Raw genomic sequence first — 17,108 nt, forward strand, 5'->3', positions numbered from 1 at the left:
CCTCACAAGTAAATAACAAGACAAGGCGATAGATACTATCGTATTTGGTGTAAATAAAACACCCTGTCTGAACATTTTCGTTGCAGATTTTTTTCAAATTGTCTTCGAAGATTTACAAAGTGGGAAAAGGCCATTCCGCCCGTGTGCATTGCGGCTAATCAGAGAGCCATGTATTCCAGTCGCAGTTTCGAACTTTGGCCCAAAGCCTCGTGTGTTCTAATGTTTCCAGGTCAAATGTCAATGAGGTTATCCTATGTTCTTACATTGCACAATAATGGGAGAGAAGTATAACGAATTGTAACTCTTTTGAGGAACTCATGCTCATTTTCACCCACAGAGGGAGACACACCAGAAGATACCACCAAACTGACGGAGGTGTCCGTTGTGGAGAGCTGGAATTTGAAATGGACAATAGGACAAATGCAAGCTTTACATGCGGAAGCACAGAGGAGATGTCCCGAGAGAACTTTACCGGGGAGCGTCAACGTATACCACCGTTAAAGCGAAACATCCCCCCTCGAGCCAGGTAGGACTCGAACCTACAATCTTCTGATCCGAAGTCAGACGCGTTATCCATTACGCCACTGGCCCAAGAGACAAACCTGCACTTGGCAGAATGTCGATATGTAATGCCATGGACTTTCACGGAATCAGAATTAAAAAGGTGAACAAGCACCGAAGATAATCACCAACATTGCTTCACTTCCAAGTTTCCAATTTGTGAAGCAGTGCCTTTCACTGGCAAAGGAGAAACATTTGTCCTCAGCTGCCTGCTTCAGGGTCGCCTCCTTCTCTGCTGGAAGTTTCCATCGTTTTATTCACAGTCACGACGCGATTTCATGATCCACTCCAGTGAAAAAGTGTCATGGTGTCGTCCAAACAAGACCCTGCAGAAACTCGGCGAGAAACCTCGGGTCATTTCGAGCTCAGGATGTGGAATTAGACGAGATGCGTGACACCTTTTATTGGCGCTGTCACTTCACTGAAATTAGCGGCTCAAAACGAGCCGTTGTAAGCATCAGCTTGATTTGTACCTTCCTGCAGTGCATTTACTCAACAAAATCAGATCGCTCCCATCCGGCCCAGCTGACTTATCTATTTTCACACTCTGCAGTATTTCTAATATCTCTTTCTTGTGAACCTCAATCTCTTCTCGTCTAGACGCAAGTAGCTCTGTATCTTCCTCGCCAACATTTTCATTTTCTATAGCGAACACTGTCGAAAAATATTTATTTAGTGCTTCCCCTATCTCCTCTGACTCCACACACAACTTCCCACTATTATCCTTGATTGTCACAAATTTAACTCTCGTCATTCTTTTATTCCTGACATACCTATGGAAAGCCTTAGGGTAAACCCTGATCCTATCTGCCAACAACTGCTCATGTCTCCTCCTGGCTCTTCTCAGCTCTCTTTTTAGGTCTCTCCTGATATCGTTGGAACCCTCGAGCGTTCTAACTGAGTTTTCACATTTTGTCCTAACATAAGACTTCTTGTTCTTCTTGACCAGGGATTCCACTTCCTTATTAAACTACGGCTCACGCATTCTATATCTTCCTCTCTGCCTGACAGGTACATACTTATCTAGGACACACAGGAGCTTTTCCTTGAATAAGCTCCACATTTTAATGTGCTCACCCCCTGCAGTTTCCTACCCCATTCTACGCTTCCTAAATCTTACCTCATTGCATCGTAATTTCCCTTCCACTAGCTGAAACTCTTGCTCCGTGGAGTACACCTTTTCCTTTCATTCACGAAAGTAAACCTGAGAGAATTGGGATCGCTGTCTCCAAAGTGCTCACCTACTTCGGAATCTAAAACCTGGCCAGGCTCGTTACCCAGTACTAAATCGAAAGTGGCTTTGTCCCTTGAAGGCATGTGTACGTACTGTGTCAGGAAGCCCTCCTGCACACATTGGGCAAAAAATTACTCATCTATAGTACTCGTACTGTAGTGATCCCAGTAAATATTTGGATATTGTCTTGAGTGTTCCAGAGATTTTCATTGTCCCAGAGTCCAGATGAAGTTTGCATTCCTCACGTACGTGAGCGAGAATGACTTCAATGTCTCAGATCAGTTCCTGTCCCGAGACCTTCAGAGTCAATGTCCCGTCCTCTACTCGGTCCGACAGTTCACACTTCTTCATTCTCCTCTGATTCCATTTCCCAAAGAGTTTCTCAAGATTTACAAAGCTAGAGCCTAAATTATATGGTTTGCTTCCTAAACATTTTTTCAACTGCCAACTGACAATATTTTCACAGTATCTCTTCACAATCCTCTGGCTTGCACCATGTCCAGGGATGAGAAGTCCCGTTTGGTGGAGAGATTCCCGAGGCTGATAAGTTTCACTTTGGAACAAAGATGGTTAAGTGGCGATTTCCTGCGGTTGTTTCAAATGACGGAGAGGGAGCGGTGGGGAATGAGCACTTTGACGAGCAGGAGGAAGTGTTGCCACTGACCCGAGTCAGAGAACAGAGGACAGGGATTAAAGGAATCTAATGAAAAGCAGCACTTCTGCTCAGGACGTTCAATAACAGCTGCAGAAACCCGATGTGTCGAGCAGTGTATCTGGAAAGAGAAACAGAGATAATGTTTTAAATATGGAACATTTCTGATGTAGAACTCGAGTTTCCCAAGTCTAATCAAATTACCGGCCTGGTTCACAAAATAGGTTTTCTGAACTTTGAGCGAAAATTGCACCAGCAGGAAAGCGTTCATAACGTAGTCAGCAGGATTCGAACCTACGGGGGGATACTCCAATCGATTTCAAAATCCATCGCCTTAACCACTCGGCCATGACTACAGACAGCTCAGGTCGGTTGAGCATTGACCAAATCAGCGTGGGGAAACTCCAATGGATTTCTAATCCATCGCCTTCACCCCTCGGCCATGACAACAGACAGCTCAGAGCGGTTGAGCATTGACCAAATCAGCCGTGATCTCATTGAAAGCTACCGTTGACTTGATGAGCGAAATGCTTCCATCTCTTTTCATACCTTTGCAGTCATTTGTAAGTTGCGAGACACCAATGTAAAAGAAGAAAAGCACAAAGGTAGGAAAAGATATTTGCAGGCAAACTGAGTCAAAATATTTATTGAAAGGAAAATCACACTTGGCAATTTGCTAGACCTCTTTGCGAACATGACCAGCAGAGGTAAGCAATGATCTGAGTATTCTTGGACCTGAAGTGATGCTGGAAAAGCACAGCAGGTCAGGCAGCATCCGAGGAGCAGGAAAGTCGACGTTTCTGTTGCCAGTCTTGCTGCGTTCCGCAAACAATTTTCGTTTTTGTCTCAGATTTCCAGCACCTGCAGCTATTTCTTTTATGTTAACCTTCATAATGTTTTGGACAAAACCAATGACCTGCCAGCATCGGAAAATCGGCAGAAGTACTGGTACACCGATATGTTTGCTGAACAATACAACCATTCCATGAGCGGTAATACGATCCGGGCCACGGTGCTGAGAGTACCGAATCCTCACAAGTAAATCCTCACAAGAACATTTTCGTTGCAGATTATTTTCAACTTGTCTTCGAAGGTTCACAAAGTGGGAAAAGGCCATTCCGCCCTTTGTGCATTGCGGCTAATCAGAGAGCCATTTTTCTAGTCGCAGTTTCCAACTTTGGCCCAAAGTTTGATCATGGTGTCATGCAGAAACTCAGCGAGTTCACTCAGACATTTTTGTGTGTGCAGAATGATTTGCCACATTTAAGGCAAATTCAATGGCATCCGAATGGGTATATAGACAGGAAGCGTTCGGAGAGATAAGGAACACATTTTGGCAAATATGGTTCAATTAATTTCGGTTATCGTTTCAGCAGGGACAGGTTCGATAGTAGGGTCTTTTTCCGTGCTCGGCATCTTTGTTCTGCTCCCGCAGCTGACACCAGTTTTAATGCACCATTTGGAAAAAAAAAACATGCACTCTGTTTGTTATGCAGTCAGCGCGTTTGCCTATATTTCTGAAAGGTGGATGGGACAAGTTGACCCAGCAATGAGGGTCTTTCCGGACGTTTGCTGCCAATGACCGTTCGTTTGGCACCTTCCCAATTTTGCCATCAAAGAGTTTGGCTGAAGAATAATACCGCACGGATAATGTTAGCCCCGTCAGCTCTCCAACGAATCCAGAAACTGACAACTCTTCATGTGGAACAGAAGCAAAACAGAAAGTGTGGACAATTGCCAGGCACACCGAAGGATGCATGCTGCTTTTGTTGCAGTGCAAGCCGATTATGTCATGAACTGCTCAGAGAAACGGCAGCGAGGCAATTCCGGACATACTGGAGATTTAGTGCATTGCCAAGTCACAGGAAGTGCTCAACAAACATAAAACAAAACGGAACAGCAATAATCCATGAAAAATGATGTTTACCAATTGCACTCGTGATGAAATTAGGTCAACAATGCGCTGATGACTCCATCTGATGGAGAGGACGAATCACCAGCCCCCTTCACCAGGACAGTAATGAAGGAAATGCGAGAAATACAAAAAACATTGCTCATCGCGATTGCCAACCTTTTTGCCACTGCAACAACAAAAACGGCGAGCAGATACAATGCAGAATCTGGTTTCATATCAGCAATGAAGTAGTAATATCCATTCACTTTCAGTGAAAACGGTGAACAATGGAAATTGTCTGAAATATGAATACCCAGCGCAGGCTACTTGGTTCCCCGATTATACTGCTGCACAGACTTTCATATTTAAAGGTACCTTTCAAAGAGAGTGTTTGTGGCTGTCCATATGACAATGGAAATTGTTGCCCTCGCTCTCACTGCCATTATTGATTATGTTGGGTTTGGCATCCTCACCTTGCACGCGGGAGTTCAATGTGAACTCTGCTGTGAAAAATCGGAGTGCTTTGGAGCAGAAAGATGTGAAGCTCGTTGGCTTCATGGAGATGTTGTTGGAATGTTTTGCGGTGCTGGGAAGCGGGATCCTCACAGTTCTGGGTAACATCCTCAGGGTTGCAGAGCCTGTTGTGAAGCCTACTATCCTGTGGCGGTTGGAATTGATTTAGTTTCATTGCCGCTGGGTCCGGTTGTTGGTGTTGCAGATTGGATCCTGATCAATGTGTTTATTGATGGAATCCATGGATGGGTGCCCTGCTTCTAGAAAATCTCTGGCTGCTTTCTGATTGCCATTTTCTAGTACTATTGTGCTGTTCTCCAGGATGCTTGCTGTCTGTACGTATAGCTACTCGGGACAGCTGGCCGTGGCAATTAGTGACGGCCACATAAATTCTTTGCCAAGAATATGTATCCCACAACTGCATTCCCAGATGTCTGGCACACTAAATTGTCAACTAGGATATGCCATAAAGCAATTGAAACACCCATGCTTCCCTTTTTTAAAATAAATTTCTGAAAACTGATAGCCAGACATCTCTGAACACACGGATTTAGGACAGCACATAAACCAACAGCCTCGCTGAGGGAAAACTCACCAGAAAACAATATCCAATGCCCATCTTGTGCAGGACAAATGTGGTTGTCAAGATTCCACGCAGGGACTGCAAAAAACACTATATCGGAGAAACAGTCAGACAAATAGCGAGCTGCAATAATGAACTTCAGCCAGCCCGTATACGCCACGGGCAGATGTTCTTGTAGTTGTATGTAGGGCATTGAGTGTTTCTGATTCAGGGGCTTGGACCGTCTGCAGCACTGGTTAATTCCTTGTGTTGTAACTACTGTTGGAACATATGTAAAACTCGATTGCTCATTGAGATGTACATCCAAAATATTAGCCGAGAGAAGTATTTTGGTGGTTTTTCTGGTGCTGTTCCTGTCATGCCCTCTGGAACTGGACTTATTGTGTGCTTCCTGACGGTTCGGTGCTGCTTCCGTGATCGTACTTTGGGCAGAAACCTGCGTTTTAGCTTCAATAACGTGCGTTTGCAAACCTGGTACACCTCCCGGTATTTTGTTATCTCTTATTGTGTGCAATTGCAACACGGCAAATTATTAACTTACATTGGAAGGTGACAAACGGAGGCGTGTGAAATGCCAAGGTATTAGTGACATTTATTAATTGATTGCATATTACTTTGATTCAGGAGATAAGGATGTAAAACGTGTTTGTGTAGAAATGAGGAGCAGTGAGGAGAGAAGTCATCTGCAGGTGTAGCTTACAAGTGCACTCGCAGTAACCACTACGTACAAGAAAAAAATACTACATGTGAGTGATAAAAGATGGCAATAGTTACGGGTGATCTTAGTTTCCAATCTCCTACTCACGGTTCAATGGTAAAAAAAAGGTTTGGATGACAATAATCAATAAATCATATCTGTCCCAGAGAACAACGTGAGCCATATTTTGGTCATCGATGAGTTTACAGCTGACTTTGTCTCTGTCTTTTCTTGGAAACCATCTCCTTTGTTGTGACCATCAGGAAAGATATTACTTTTGACATAAAGAAAATGAAGATTATGTCACTAATCTTTGTTTGTTTCATGCCCAAGTACAATCAGACGACCTTGATCAACTCTGCTAGTCATGCTAGCAAAGAAATCTGGAAACATGCCAAGTGTGATTTTTCGCTCAATAAATAATTTTGATTCAGTTTGATTGAAACCACCTCACCCTAAAGTTGGGCTTTTCTTCTTTTAAAATGGTGTCCGGTATCTTCCAAATGACGGCAAAGATATGAGAGCTGATGGAAGCAATTTAGCCGATCAAGTCTGCGACAACATTCAATGAGATCATGGCTGATTTGGTTAATTCTCAACCCCCGTTTTTATCCTCATCTCCGTGATGCTCCATGTCTGTCTATCACAGCCTTGAATACACCTCGCATTCACAGCCCTCTGTTCTTAGGAAACCCACAGATTTGCTACCCTCTGAAAGAGTGAATATCCTCCTTATTATTTTCTTAAATGTTTGATCCCTTCAGCTGTGAGAACGCATTCTCGTCCCAATTTCTCGGGGGTGTACATCAGAGCAGAATAAGCCCCTGAAGGTAGGTCTGCACTCTCCAGTGCCATTCCGTGTATTTGAAACATTTTCATATTTTGACCTCTGATTAAAAATAGTAGACCTAATTTGCACATCAGATTTGCCAGTGGTGGATCTTTTCAAGAAGACTTCAATGAGCGTAATTCGACTGGCAGTGAATAGGGCTAGACAAATTTGATTACTGACAGTGGGGAAACAGGCCCTTCGGGCCAACAAGTCCACACCGCCGTGCTAAAGCACAACCCACCCATACCCCTACATTTACCCCTTACTTAACACTACGAGCAATTTAGCGTGGCCAATTCGTCTGACCTGACCTGCACATCTTTGGACTGTGGGAGGAAACTGGAGCACCCGGAGGAAACACACGCAGACACGGGGAAAGCGTGCAAACTCCACACAGTCAGTCGCCTGAGGCGGCAATTGAATGCGGGTTTCTGGCGCTGTCAGCCAGCAGTGTTAACCACTGTGCCACCATGCCGCACTAATGCAAGGACATTTTTCTTTCGCGATCCAGTACTGTGTTTATTCAACTCTCTGCGCATGAAAATGGATCCTACCTATCCATTTTATCTCTCATCAATATGCGTGCAATTCAAATTGATGCGGCCATGACTACACGCGCACAATGCTGTCTTAGTATGTCTTATGTAATGGAAAGTTCCAACCTGAAACACCAGGATTTGGCTTTTCTTGGCACCCCAGCACCCTCCTCCTTTCGAAAGCAAGAGAGCCTGACAGCGAATACTGGGGTACCAGGAAAAGCCAAATCCTGGTGTTTCAGGTTGGAACTTCCCGTTACATAAGACATACTAAGACAGCATTGCACGCGTGTAGTCATGGCCGCATGATACAGGTGATGGACTAGAAATCCATTGAGGCTTCCCTCCGCAGGTTCGAATTCTGCTGGCTCCGTTTTCAGTGATGTCATGCAGCACGAGTTTTCACTCACAGCTCAGAAATCTCGTCTCAACAACAAGACCAGTCAGTCGATTAGACTTCACAAACTCAAGTTATCAATCAAAAATGAAACACACTTAAAACATTATCTCCGTTTCTCTTTTCACACTTACTGCCAGACCCATTGAGATTTTGCAGTATTCTTTGAATGTACTGTGCAGAAGTGCTGCTTTTGAATAGATTCCTTTTACCGCAGTCCTCCGTTCACTAACTCTGGTCAGTGGCAACACTTCCCCCCGCTCGTCGAAGAGCCAATCCCCACCATTAATTTTCCCATCATTATAAATTGCCGCAGGAAATTGCTGACAAACCATCTTTGCTCCAAAGCGAAACTCACCAACATCGGGAATCCCTCCACAAAACGGGACTTCTCCTCCCTGGACTTGGGTGAAATACAGACGATTGTGAACAGAATTTGGGAAAATATTGTCACTTGTCAGGTGAAAAAATGTTAAAAAGGCAAAGCACCTCACCCAGTCTCCAGCTTCGTGAATCTTCAGAAACTCTTTGGGAAAAGGACTTAGAGGAGAATGAAGAAGGGTGAATTGTCAGACTGATCGGAATCAGTCAGGACAGCTTTCCGTTCTTTAAGAGGACGGGACATTGATTCTGATGTTCTCAGGACAAGAACTGATTGGAGACATTGAAGCAATTCTCGGTCCTGTACATGAGGAATACAAACCTTATATGGACATTGGGACAATGAAAATACTCGATACCACACGAGATACTGAGAGGTTCAGAGAGAGATGTTCCCGGTTGGAGCAGAGCTGGTTCCCAGTGACATGGGTGTGTCTGTCGTGGATGGGATCAGACTGTTCCCATGTCGCCATTATGAATGTTCCAGTCCTTATTTTGGAAAATTAAAACTGATAGAGGACAGTTGTCGTTCTGGGAATGGCAGCCTGAAGTGGGAGGTCAATCACAGACTGCTTTCGAGGATCGTCCAAGGTGTTAGGTTGGAAGTATCAGCTCATTCGACTGTTAACTGGAATGTTACTGGTTCAATAGCCCCAGGGCGACAGCAATTGATGTTCATAATGCATCTGTTTTCTGTGCAGCATCGTTTCGTGTTTCTAATGGGGTCAGGAAAATGTTTTCCAAACAGAGACCATTGGTATGACGAACGATAAAAAAAAGTTTCTGCATTGCTTTAATGGTTAATGTAAAGAACTGTGGATTCTGGGAATCTGAAGCAAAGACAGAAACTGCTGTCGAAACTAACCAGTTTGGCAGTGCCTGTGGGAGATTACCGAGTTCTGATGAAGTTTTGAAATATTTGTCTCTGATTCTCCCTGAAGAAACGCTGTAAGATCTGCTGATATTCTCCTGGTATTTCTGTTCGTGGTTTGAACTGAATGCCTATTCCATTTATAAGGATGATACAACCAAAACCATCACAAACCAAAATTAAGAAATAACACCTCAGCATCTCACTCCACCGCAAGCCCAAGGATAACTACACGATACTGCACTTCTCCAGCTTCCACCCTAAATATATTAAAGAAGCCATACCGTAAGGACAAGCGCTTCACCTGCACAGGAACCGCTCAGATGAGGAATAATGCGACAGACACCTAAAGGTTTTGAAGGATATCCTCATGATGATGGGGTACATGTTGAACTGATTGACCACCAATTCCGGTGTGCCACAGTGAAAATCTGCTGCGAACTCGTCAGAAGACAGACAGAGGATGCGACTAATAGAGTATCTTTCATCGTCAGTACTTTCCTGGAGTTCAGCACGTTCTTCACAGGATTCAGCATGTCACCGATGATGATGACCATCTCACTAAGAACATCCCCATGGCTTCAATTCTCACCTTCAAACACCCAGCAAAATTATAACATACGACCGTTTACAGTAAACTACTCAGCCTTCACATAGCATTAACCACAACACCACAGCACCATGCCTTCACAACCTTTGCAAGACATGGACACTACCATCACTCGTTAGTACACCACCCACCACGTACACGACAGGTACTCATGTGACTCAGGCAATGTTGTTTGTCACATATGCAGCAGGCAATGATACCACAAGATACCACAAGATACCCAGTAATGGTATATTGGCGAGACCATGCAGATGGTGTGCCAATGGATGAATGGTAACGGCATAACAATTGCCAGACAGGATTATTCACACCCAGTCGGGGAAGAGTTCAGCAATCAAGGACATTTGGTTTTCAATCTTCGACTAAATGTCGGCCAAGGCGGCTTTCGAGATACACAACAACGCAAAATCGCCAAACAGAATTGGATCGCCAACTGCCTTCGTTGTGGTGATGGCATCAACCATGATATTCGGTTAATGTCACACCACATGTGACCCACCACACTGTTCTGTATCTGTGAAATCTTCCTTATTGTTCTGTTTTCACACCATCCCCGTGACATGTTGTTATTGTCTCTCTACCTTAATCACTTTGTTCAATATTGGCTAACTGATAATTTGGGTCAGACTCGCGGCATGCAACTCGAGCCAAAGAAAAATCAGAAGAACTGGGGATGCTGTAAACCAGGAGCAAGGGCAAGGGTTACTGGACGGGGTGGGGGAACGGGACTGGGGCATCGTGGCGAAGGGGGCAGGTGTTTCGCTGGTCTGGGGACATTTGTGGAGGAACATGAGAGTTAATGTTTCGGAGCTGGTGTCCCTTCCTCTGGTGTGTTTGTTGTGGAGCGGTTTTCCAGTGGCTTCTGTTTCTGTTCCATGTCATTCCAGTGCCTTGATATGTCTCCAGTACGACTTTATTTTAACGGTTTGTAATTATCCCTCTGCCTCACTTTGTTGGATCATAGGTCAACCATTCTGTTGGCAATCAGTTATTGACACATTACTCACACTGTCTGACACTCTTGTTCACTTGCAGAGACTAAGTCTTTGACACTCCGCTCCCACAATTTGCCTGATATTTTGATCTATCTGCCCTTGATCTCTATTTCCTTAAATTGAGTGTTCTGTGTTATTCCCTCCCACTTCACCTAACGAAAGGGCTCTGGTCCGAAATCTTGTTATTTCAAATAAACATGTGCATCTATAACCTGGTGTGATTTCTGAATTGGTCCATCGCAGTGCAAAACCGCAACCTCCACAGCAGGTACACGGAAACACCACCACACGCACGTTCCCCTCCACACTATGTTCAAGTTCAAGCTCCTGTTGCCGCATGTAATTCTGAACTTGTTGTTGTTCGTGATGAAATCTTAAGGTTCAAGCGGTTCTTTTGCAATGTATGTACTTTGGAATGTGGTTCAATTTCAAAGAAAAACATACTTCAAGGGACGATATATGCTTCAAAGCTTTGCCTGAGTTGTTTAAATGTCTTTTATCTTGAACCCAGTGAGCTGACGGAAGAATAAACATGCTTTGCACTTCTACCACACGGTGCCAGGGACCCAGTTCAATTCCAGCCTGTGTCGAATGCCTGTATGGTGCTTGTACTCCTCCCATGTGTGCGTGAGTTTTCCTCCCACATTATGAAAGCTGTGTAGTTTCGGTAGGATTGCCAAATGGAAAAATACCCAACTTGTCCAGGTATGTGGACTTCAGGTTATTTCGCTGTGAGAAACTGGAAGTGGATCGATTAGGAAGTGGTTTTTGTTGGGATAATCTTCACTGCTTTGGTGTGGGCTTGATAGACCGAACGGCCTACTTCCACACAATTGGGATTTTACGAAAATTATTGCGATCGTGCGATTTTCCAGACAGTCCGAAAGATAAATAATGTTTCCAGGTGTCGTTTTGAATGTCTGCAAACGATATTCCAATTCTCACACAGGAGCTACACCTCGAAGTCTGCACTTATGCAATTTAAAGTTGTGCATTCAGTGTTCACGCTTCGGAAATCACAGCTTTTTACCATTAAGATCAAATCTTGTGTTGCTTAATTTATATCATAGACAGTCGAATTAGTCTCATTTATCTACATTTAATGCATGTACTTCAAACTGATTGGAATGGTAACTTCTCAGATTCAGGTTCATTTTGATCGTGGATAGGTAGATGACAACCACTCTTCCCATCATCCCAAGTGATTTGCAAGGCATCGATCACCAACGCTGAGCCGTGCTGCTCCCTGGGAGAGAGTGAAGCACGGTGATGGCCTGTTCGGTGACATCATACATGTATTTGTCTCCAGTTAGTTTCTATGGCAAAGGACTGACAATGAGGGGAAGTTCGAAGGCAAGAGCTGATTCTGGGAGGGGAAGCCTCTTGAAGAGGTTTTGGCAGTATCTGAGAGACTTTCCAAACTTCAAACAGGCAAAGTCATTGAATAAAATCTCGGGGGATGCCTTCTAACAGGAGAATGGTGTAACCGAAAATATATAACATAGCCTAAATGAAGATAAATACCGCAGTCTTAGCAGGACGAATGGTAAGAAGAACATATTTGATTGAGGACTTCCGTCTGAAGCCTGTAAGTAGCGCAGCTTAGTCAGCTGCTCATAAATGATGATAAAACATCTATCCTTTAACTGATCACCTTCAGCCACGTGCTGGAGTATGTTGAATCTACTTATGTCTACCTTTTGCTGCAAAATGGCTATGGAGACGTGTATGTCTTTGATATCAGGCTTATTCGGAAGAATGGCTCCACTAAGTTTTGAAGTTAGCTTTCGTGATTCGTTGGTTAGCACTGCTGCCTTACAGCATGAAGGACCTGGATTCGATTCCAGCCTCAGACGACCGTTTAGAGTTTGCATATTCTCCCTGTGTCTGCGTGGGTTTCTTCGGGTTACTCCAGTTTCCTACTCCAGTCCAAAGATATGCAGGTTAGATAAATTGGATATGCTAAATTGTACCTCGTTCTCCAGAATGTGTTGGACAGGAGCAGTGCAAAGTAGTAGGGAAGGGAAATTGCTGTGGGTGGAATACTCCTTAGAGGTTGCGTGTGAACGTGTTGGGCCTAATAACCTGTTTCCGCACTGTAGGGATGGTATGATTCTATTTCATAACGTCAGTACTTGAACAGTGTAAGGCATAGTACAACTCAGCAGCTTGCTAGTAAAATAGTGAATGGTGGATTCACGCTAATTATCTGTGTCAAAGTTAACTGGCAAGTGTTCATTTCAATTCGAATTGACGACTATGCAAATTTAATTGAAACAGAATCATGGCTGGAAAATACTTCCAGTGAAAATGCATCACCAAATTCAACATTTCTATTCATGGCAAGTTGCTGACTCGGCCTATCTCAAATTTCTGATTACATGAATCTGCTGTAAGAACACAGGGATACATATTTCCAAACTGCTCCTCTCAACTCTGTAGCTTAAGCGTTACATTTTTGTGAAGGTTTTCTACCTCCCAGTAAGTGTTGGCCTTCTAACAATTGAGTTTGACAAAGTTTATTTGAACAATTCATTAAACTATTTGGATGTTTTGAAGTGGGGGAGGAGAGCAACCCTCTGATCCACTGGGACAGTGAAGGACTGACTGAAGGAATACCTATCCAATTGTGATGTTTAGTAGCTTGCAGGGGAACATACAGATAATGATTTTCCCATTCGTTTACTTCATTTGTCTTTAGGACGATAGTAGTACTAGAGTTGGAGTGTGCTGTCAAATGGAAATTGTTGATGAATCAAAAAGCTGCGACAGTGGTGAATGGATTGAAATTATACATAAAGTGCCAATCGAACTGACTCAATTGCCATGGAATGGAACTCAACCGACGTGGTAGCAACTGTGAAAAGTGTCAGAGAAATAATGTTTCTTGTCCTACATGTCCTCTCTTCAGTACTGTTCTGAAGAAGAGTCATTTTGGCCTCAAAACTTTAACTGTATTTCTCTCCAAGTATGCTGTTAGGGTTGCTGAACCTCTCCAGCACTTTCTGCTTTCATTTCAGTTATTAAATGTCGGCAGCATTATCCTTTTGTACGAATGTTTCATAATGGCGCTGTCCAACATCTTGAGGTATGTTGTCGATATATTTGTTCAGTCAATCGGGGAGTATTCCATCACACACTTGACGTGAGCCTTCTCGGTATTAGAGAAGCGATTGGAGTCAGAAAGCCCATGACTGATGGAAGTTTTCTTGCCATCTGGCCTGCTCTTGTAGCCACATTATTTATGTAGGGAGGACAGTTCATTTTGGGGTTAATAGTAACTTCCAGATTGTTGATCGTTGAAGACTAGGTAATGGCAACACCATTGAATTTCCAGAGGTGTTGATTAGATTATCTTAATCAGGATGTGTGAAATTCATTTCACTTGTCTGCCCAGGCCTTCACATTGCCAGAAGTCTGCTGCATTGTGAAATGGAATGCTTCAGGAGTTGAGGAGTTAAGAATGCGGCTGAACTCTGGACATTTATTAACGAACAGAACCTTGAATAATTCCTGAAGTGAGGTCCTGGAGTTTAGATAACTGACCTGCAACAACCAATCCAGTTTCTGTGCGTCTGGAGTCACATGTATCTTGGAGCAACTAAGAATAGCAGCTTTACTTCCCTAAGGGGTAGAGGTGAATCGGAAGGGATATTCCATGGTAGGTTGTAATGGGTTAAAGGCATTAGACATAGAATTTCAACTTAGAATTCATGGCATCTATTGTTGCAGGGTTTGAATTAGGTATCTGATATCAATTCTGGAATATCTTCATGTGAGCTGATTATCATTTACTGACGAGCAATTCTTCTCCAAAACTGGGATTAAGCTTGTTATTAAGCTTCTTCATTTCTCAGAAACTTGAATAAAAAACAAACAAAAAATGTAAGCAATGCTACAGTCTCAGTCTCCACAAGCTGCTTTCACACAGTACAATGCAACACCTTTGGTGATGCATCAACTCAGATTTTCAAACAAGGAGCTTGTCAGTTGCCTGACGGGAGAGATAACGTCGCACAGAAAACTGCATCAAACAATTCAAACATGTGGAGAAGGTGATCCTCACTATCCTGGTCTTCATTGGCGTTCCTTATAAGGCATTATGACAATTTCACTTGTTTTAGTCTGCTGCTGATCTGCTCTTTGGTTTTAACTTTTGAACAATAAAGTCTCCAATTCACTGACAGGTTTCCTTATTTAGACACAGGAAGTGCGATATCAGTTCACTGAGCAGTAGTCTCCTTACAATTCTCCAGTGATAGAGACTCCCGATGTCACTGCAAATGCAGAACTTCCTAATCTCTGTGTTCTGTCATCCGTTCCGGTTTCCTACCGTTTGTAGGTATGATAAGAAATCAGACAAGTCAGTTGCAAAGAATGGTAAACGGAATTGAAACATTAACTCTTGCTATCCCACAGATGATGTTAGACATGGTGAGCCATTTCTGTTTCTGATATACAAATGAAGCCTGTTTTTGGGACAACTTTGAATGTTAAGTGGTGACCTGAGAGAAGTAATGCAAGACACTAAAATGAAGCGATAAACTGTTTCAGTTCGTTGTGGATTCTGCAATTAGTCTGAAAATGAGGTTCATAGTATTCAGGACAGATGTCAGTGAGCACTTCTACACACAATATTTGGGAGAGGTTTGGAACTCACTTCCACAAACGACAGTAGATGCAGGGTTTTTATTTTGGTTGCCAGAATCAATCCTGTGATTGTTTACATCTATCTCTAAAGGACAATAGCAGCAGAAACAAGAGAAAACTGTGACCGCAAATCACCTATCAGGGATCTCGCCTTTCTGAGTTGGAAGTATCTGGCTATTTCTAAATCGTGGAACTCCCTCGCTAACAGCATCTTGACTGTACCTCTATGTTAAGTTCGCTCAAGTTTCTGTACAGTACCTCATCATCTCAATCACTGGAGTAATTAGGGATGGGCAGTGAATCCAATGCCATTGAGTGACATCTATACGCCACGAATGAGTTTCGAACTTGTTATTAAGCTTGCAGGTTCTACGTGGATGCCCGCAAGCGATCGGGAGAAGGGAGTAGTGGAGCAGGGCGTTTGAGTAAAGTGAAAGGCAATGATGACTGGAGGGCGTGAGGCTGTAAGTGAGACAGGAAGTGGTGATGCAAGGCTCACTGTTGGAATTAATGGGTCAGCCTATACTGGCCACTGTTTACACTGACTTACACAACGCTGCTGATCAATTCACCACAATGATACTGTTCTCTTGGCGTTGCATTCCCTCTGTGCATATTAACGTGGTTAATGGGCCCCGAGAGGATGAACGTACCTTCTTTATTGAAATGAACGCAATACAAGATTGGCTCTTTCTGTGCATTTACACTTGAGAATGTCCAGGTGTGAACGTTTCTTTTCTGTATCAGCGCAGGTTAGTTTAAATTCTTATGGAGCAACTTTAATAAAGTAACAAATGCCCAAGTTACTGTGACTGAACAGCTAATTAAATACACATATGGATTTGAACAGCATTGTCTGCGCTGACAACGTTGATGAATTAGTTAAAGCGCCTGGTAATAACGAGACTAGTATGGTGTCAAATCCTGGCGTTGCATGTCCTGTACATTGAAGGATCGATGCTTAAACTTCTTTAAAATGCTGTATTGTTGATCCACCATACCGAAAGAGCATGCTTGTTGTGTTTGAGCTCAGCGCATTTTAATTTCGTGTTACCACGTCCTGCCGCCTGCTGTGGCCCCATCAGTCAATACTAGATCCTGCTAATTCAACGGAAAGATTCTTTACTATGTTCCACAAGGACGTTTCATTTAACAGTCGAATGCGCTGAAACTTCCCACCTAACAAATTCGACGATCCTCTAAAGCAGTCCGTGACTGAATTCCAAATTCAATGTGCCATTCCCTGAACGACTACTGTCCTCTATCAATTTTACTTTTCCAAATGAAAGACTGAACCATTCATTATGGAGACATTTTAACAGTCTGATACCCCCACGACGGACACACCCATGTCACTGAGAACAAGCTCACCTACATCAGGGATAATCTCCCTTTTTGCCTCTCAGTGTCTTGTGTGTTCCAGAGATGTTCATTGTCGCAGAGTCCAGATGAAGTTTCTATTCCCCATGTACAGGGGGAGAATTATTTCAATGTATAAGACCAGTTTCTGTCCCGACATCATCAGAGTCAATGTTCTGGCCTCTGCTCGGTCCGACAGTTCACCCTTCTGCATTCTCCTCTGAATCCACTTCCCAAAGAGTTTCTCAAGATTTCCAAAGCTGGTGCCTGGATTGGTTTGGCTCCTTAACATTTTTCCAACTGCCAATGGACAATATTTTCACAGTAAAGCTTCAGAAACCTC

The 17,108-nt window shown here is 43.4% G+C and overlaps 2 non-coding genes across 2 annotated transcripts; both read right to left on the minus strand.

Moving 5' to 3' along the window:
* Positions 1–518: 518 nt before the first annotated feature.
* Positions 519–591, minus strand: trnar-ucg (transfer RNA arginine (anticodon UCG)). The gene has a single exon. It is a non-coding gene; the product is annotated as a tRNA-Arg (tRNA).
* Positions 592–2,720: 2,129 nt separating this feature from the next.
* trnaq-uug (transfer RNA glutamine (anticodon UUG)) lies at positions 2,721–2,803 on the minus strand. Its single transcript has one exon. It is a non-coding gene; the product is annotated as a tRNA-Gln (tRNA).
* Positions 2,804–17,108: the final 14,305 nt, after the last annotated feature.

Source organism: Chiloscyllium plagiosum, unplaced genomic scaffold, assembly GCF_037043375.1.
Source record: "Chiloscyllium plagiosum isolate Xiang-an unplaced genomic scaffold, Cpla_swu_hap1 HiC_scaffold_48, whole genome shotgun sequence".
Classification (NCBI taxonomy): Eukaryota; Metazoa; Chordata; class Chondrichthyes; order Orectolobiformes; family Hemiscylliidae; genus Chiloscyllium; species Chiloscyllium plagiosum.